We start from the raw sequence: 6,140 nt of genomic DNA, 5'->3' as shown, positions 1-6,140 counted from the left end.
GTGGGGTCTTTGTCTGTATTGGTATTAAGATAATGTTGGCCTCATAGAATGAGTTTCAAGTTTTCCCTTCCATGTCTATTTTTTAATCCAGCTTCAGAAGAATAGATATGAATTCTTTAAATGTTTGGTAGAATTCTGCTGAGAGTCCATCTGTTCCTGGACTCTTGTTTATTGGGAGATTTTTTATTACTACTCCAACTTGTTGCTCGTTGTGTGTCAGTTCAGGTTTTCTATTTCTTCCTATTTCTATTTTGGTAGTTTTTGTGAAAAGCCTATTTGGCTATATACTTATCTATTAGGACAGGTTTTGCTGCTTCCCAAAGGTTTTGAACAGTTGTTTTTCCATTTCCATTTGCTTCCATGATTTTTTTAATCTGTAATTTGCTGGTTGATGCATTTGTTCTTTAGATCTCTTTAATCTGCATGTATTTGTGTTCCTTCCAAATATTCTCTTGTAATTGAGTTCAAGTTTTAAAGCATTGTGATCTGAAAATTGCAGATATAATCTCGATCTTTTGGTTCCAGGTGAGACCTGATTTGTGACCCAGTAAGTGATGTGTTCTGGAGAAGGTTCCATGTGCACTTGAGAAGAATGTGTATTCTGTTGCCTTAGGATGAAATGCTCTGAATATATCTGTGAAGTCCAGCTGGTCCTGTATGTCATTCAAAGCCCTTGTTTCTTTTTGCTCTTCTACTTAGATAATCTGTCCGTTGCTGTGTGTGGGGTGTTAAAGTCCCCTACTATTTTTGTATTATTATCAATGTGTTTCTTCAGTTTTCTTATTAATTGGTTTATATAATTGGCTGTGGCTAAGTTAAGGGCATATTGTTAGAATTTTTTTGATAGACCCTTCAATATTGTGATATTGCGATATATACCCTTCCTCATCTCTTACTGCAGTCTTTGGTTTAAAATCTAATATGTCTGATAAAAGGATTTCTATCCCAGCCTTCTTTTCATGTCCATTAGCATGATAAATGGTTTTCCACACCCTCACATTCAATGTGGAGGCATATTTAGATCTAAAATGAGTCTTTTGTAGATGGGATAGGGATGAGTCTTGTTTTTTATCCAATCTGATACCCTGTGTCTCTTGATTAGAGCATTTAGCCCATTTACACTCAGAATAATTATTGAAGGATATGAATTTCATGCCATTATATTATCTGTAAGTTCCCTGTTTCTGTAGATTGTCTTTGTTTCTTTCTGGTCTTGGTTACCTTTGGGCTCTCTCTTTGTTCAAAAGATCCCCTTTAATATTTTTGCAGGGCTGCTTTAGTGATCACAGATTCCTTTGGTTTCTGGTTGTCCTGGAAGCTCTTTATCTTTCCTTCTATTCTGAATAACACCCTTGCAGAATAAAGTATTCTTGGCTTCATGTTTTTTCTCATATAGCACTTTGAATATATTATGCCAGTCCTTTTATCTACCAAGTCCCTTTGGACAGACCTGCTGGTAGCCTTATATTTCTACACGTGTTACTTAAGGACCTCTTCTTCTGAACTGCTTTCAGGATTTTCTCTTTATCTCTGAAATTTGCAAGCTTCACTGTTATATGTCAGGTGTTGACCTATTTGTATTGAATTTGAGGGGGTTTCTCTGTGCCTCCTGTACTTGAATGTCTGTTTCCTTCCCCAGATTAGGAATATGTCTGCTATAATTTGTTCAAATAAACCATCTGCCCCTCTCTGTCTTTCTTCTGCTTTGACCCCAATTATTTGGATATTAATTTGCTTCATGGTATCACTGATCTCTTGAATCCTCCTTTCATCATCCAATAGTTATTTATCTCTCTTCTTCTCAGCCTCCTTATTCTCCATTATTTTGTCTTCTATATCACTGACTCTCTCTTTGCTTTGTTTATCCTTGCAGTTAGAGCCTCCATCCTTGATTGCATCTCAGTAGTATCCTTTTTGACTTCTACCTGACTAGGTTTTAGTTGCTTTATTTCTCCAGAAAGGGATTCTCTAGTGTCTTCTATGCTTTCCTCAAGCCAGCTAGTATCTTTATAATAGTTGTTTTCAATTCTAGTTCCTATCTTACTTATATCCATATTGATTAAGTCCCTGGCAAGTGAGTATTGCTCTTATTCTCTCTTTTGGAATGAGTCCTTCTGTCTTATCATTATGTCCAAAAAAGAATAGATGAATGAGAGAGAAAATACAAAAATAACACAATGACACCAGAGAAAGATGCACTAAACAAATCAGAAGAGAACTGAAACCAAAAAGAGAGAAAATAATATCTAACAAGTAGTTGAATAGAACAGAAGAATAAATTAGACAGTGGGTGCATTTTGGTCTGTTAGAAGGCTCTAGATCTCAAAATAGGAAAGAAAGAAAAACATATATAAAAGTTGATACAATAAAAAAAGTACCTGAAAAGAAAAAAAAAATGTAACACTAAAAGCCTGAAGAATAATGAGAAAAAACCATGGATGTTATATACTAATTTACCCAAGATCTGAGGTTTTACAGTTCTCTAAGATCAGTAAATTCGGTATTATCCAGAAATCCCTCCTTATGTTCTGGGGGAAGGGCCTGTTGCACTGATTCTCAGCTGTCTTACCCTGGGAAGAATTATACCAGCACAGTCAGGTGTCCAGGCTCAGTATAAAGGGCTCCAGTATGCTTTATGTGGTTATTTTGTTCCCTGAAGGCTTTCAGTACCAATTGGACAGTGGAGATGAAAATGGCAGCTCCCTGATCTCTAGTCCCAGAGAGATCAGATACTCCACTCTTCAGTGAGCCCTCACAAAAAGCAGTCAATCACTTTTGTCTCCCTGATTTCCACTGAAACTCCATGTTCCTCCAGCATGTGACTGACCATTTTTATCTAAGGTGCACGACCCCATTTCAAGTTTCAAAAATTTATGGACTCCTGCAGCCCGCCCCTTTGCCACTCCTCCTGGGGAAAGGAGTAGGGTCTCCCCTTGGGTTTGCCTCTTGATGGGTTCCTGCTTAGAGAGCCTTCACTGTACCATGTAGCAGTTTGAAGCTTATGGCAACACTGAGCAGAAAGCCATCACCTGGACTCACTCTTTGCGGCTGGCTTCCCCTCTCTGATGCTTGGGACTCTGCCATGCTTGGGCACCCCCATTCTTTTTGAGACCTTAGGGATTCAGACACCATCTTGTACCACCTGGGATTCTGCCTGGCTTTACCCCCTGTCTGGCTTTTACCCCTTGTAAGCATACTTCTAAATGTTCTGATTTTGGTCTCCACTGCTTATAACAGTTTCTGATACCAAACTTATAGAGGCTCACCCCCCCCATGGTTTATCTTCCATTATAACACTTCAGATTCACATCTCCTCACTCCCACCTTGCAAAAAGTGGTCACTTTTCTATTTGTAGAACCGCAGCAATTCTTTCTCAGATGTCCAGTTGCTTTCAATTCACAAGTATTCAGAATGATTTGATAACTACTAGCTGAATGCCAGGGACTAGAAATTAGGGTCCCCTACTCCTCTGCCACCTTAACTCCTCCTCCCATTTCCATTGTTTCTGCCATGTTTATACTTTGGACTTTTAAATTACTTCTCCAGAGGCAAGACAGTTATTTTGAACTCTATGAATGACTTGTATATCGCTTTGTACCCCTTGTCTATGATTTTTTTTTTCTTCCATCAATGATCTCGCCTTTTCTTTCAGGTTATGTTCCCTGGAAGGCTGAACGTGGTAAGTAAAACACTATATAAGTCATCTGAGACTTTGGGTGATATCTGCTCAGAGGGGCTTTACATTTGCTCTTTGCAGACAGCAAAGGCTTGTAGTAATCATGCTGTGATGGTTAAACTTTATGTTTCACTTGACCTAGTTGGTTGGTTGAACACTAGTCTGGATGGTTTTAAATTAGGAAGATTTTTTTCGATATTGATGGTGGGCCTCATCCAATCACTTCAAGGCCTTAAATGCAAAAATTGGTTCCTTGGAGAAGAAGAAATTCTACCTCAAGTCTTTAACATGGAAATCCTACCTAGATTCCAGGCACCATATGGAATTTGGACTCATGATTGCAACATCAGACTTTACCTGTATTTGAGGACAGCCATCCTGCCATACATATTTCAGAAATGCCACATTTCACAGTCAAATGAGGTCATTCCTTAAAATAAATCTATAGGGGTAGGTATAGAAGAGAGAGAGAGAGTGTGTGTGTGTGTGTGTGTGTGTGTGTGTGTGTGTGTGTGTATCCTACCAGTTCTGGCCAGTCCTAAGGGTTTACTTGCTTCAAGTTAGCACACTCTTTACTGGTTGACCTAAATCCCTTGGTCTGTAGCAGACAGACAAATGGCCTTGAGGACTGAAGGACCAGAACTTTCCCAGGCCACGGAGGTCAGCAAGTCTGTTTGAACCCACATAGGCTCTTTGATTAGCCTAGCAATTTTTTTAGCAAAATGTTTTTCTTTTTTAGGTCACACAAATTATTTTACTAACCTCCTTTTGCACATCTATAGACACGCCCTCCTGTGCAGAAGGAACAGCATATTCCTACATACCAGGAAACAGGAACCAGAACCTGGAGTCCAACTCTACCCCCACCCCAACACCAGCACTGAGATAAGGAGAAATGTTGCAGATCACTGCACTACCTTACTGCTTACCCTAAACCACTTTAAAAAGCCCTGGGATAGGCAGAAACCTCAGAGCTGGCCTTTGGACAAGAATCTGCCTTCTCTCCAGTTTACTGGCTTCCAGAATGAAGCACAAATTCCTTTCCAATCAAAACACATCCCTTGAGTAGATTTTTCCAGTAATGGGCAGCTAGCCATACGTGGGTTTGGTAACAGGCATGCTCACTCTGTGTGAGCCCTGAGCTCTGCTTTTGGTTCCTCGGTTTTGTGAGACAGTTAAAAGATCTGCAAAGTCTCTCTCTCTCTCTCTCTCTCTCTCTCTCTCTCTCTCTCCCCCAGAAATTTTTGCAGTAACTAGTAAACATCTCCATGATGAACACAGCACAAAATATGGGCCCTCAATCTGAGTCTACTCTTTCTACATGGTCTCTTTATTCTTCCTTGAATTAGAGCCGGCTTTCTTATAATTATCCATTTTTTTGTAGCTATTTTCAGTCGGAGGGCTGTCTAAATTACATATTCCAACATTGCCAGAAGCAGAAATCCCATGTATGTAGCTTTTTAAACTACTGTTTTGATTGCTTTGGTGATCTACACACGAATTCTCTTCCTCAACTCAGCTTTATTGAGTTACATGTATTTTTATTAGCTCTGTCTTGAAATCACTTACTCTATAATATTTGTCAAGGTACATTCCTTGGCTTTCTTCTTTCTCCTTCTCTTAATTTTTTGTTTCATTTGTGTCTGTTTTTTGTGTAACTTATTTATTGACATTTGCTCTTTTTTGCATTTTAGTTTTTATATTGCTTTAATTTGAACCCTCAATTTATCATATTATTAGATTTTTTTCCTTTTAGGGTCATCAGTTGTCCTCCACTTACCTCCTGAGCTGCATTGTTCAATTTTGTTATGTAGCATTTCAATATTTAAGAATGAATAATATATCATTTCTCTAACATTATCTCATCAATAAGTTATGCTTAAAAGTATTTCCAATTTCAAAAATGTTGCAGGCTTTCTTGTCTTGTTTAACTTGCTATCTTATTTTCATAGAAGCCACAGAATGTGATCTGTGTAGAAACACTTCTGCTTATTTCTTTAGAAATGTTATGCCCTCCTCACTCAGGTCATCTTTCTCAATGTTCCAAGTTTCTAAATGGTCTAATTGTATATGTGAACAAATGTATATTCTCTAACTCAGGGTTGAAAATAATTTCTAATATGTACTTTAAATTAAAATTTTAGGTATATTGTCCAATGATGTATATCCTCTTTTTAATAATGGCTTTAATGAACTATCATTTACATGCCATATAATTCACCAATTTAAAGTATACAATTCAGTGGTTTTTAGCATATTTACAGATCTGTGCAACCAACCATCACCACAATCTATGTTAGAATGCTTTCATCACCCCTACAGGAAACTCTGCGCCCAGTCAAAGCATTCCATGTTTCACCCCTCCCTTTCCCACCCACTCTTGCCCATAGCCTGAGGCAGGTGATAATCTAATTTCTGTCTCTGTGGATTTGGTTATTCTGGAAACATCATATAAGTGGATTG

Source organism: Ursus maritimus, unplaced genomic scaffold (genome assembly GCF_017311325.1).
Source record: "Ursus maritimus isolate PB19 unplaced genomic scaffold, ASM1731132v1 scaffold_5, whole genome shotgun sequence".
Taxonomy (NCBI): Eukaryota; Metazoa; Chordata; class Mammalia; order Carnivora; family Ursidae; genus Ursus; species Ursus maritimus.
This window is presented reverse-complemented; position numbering follows the sequence as displayed.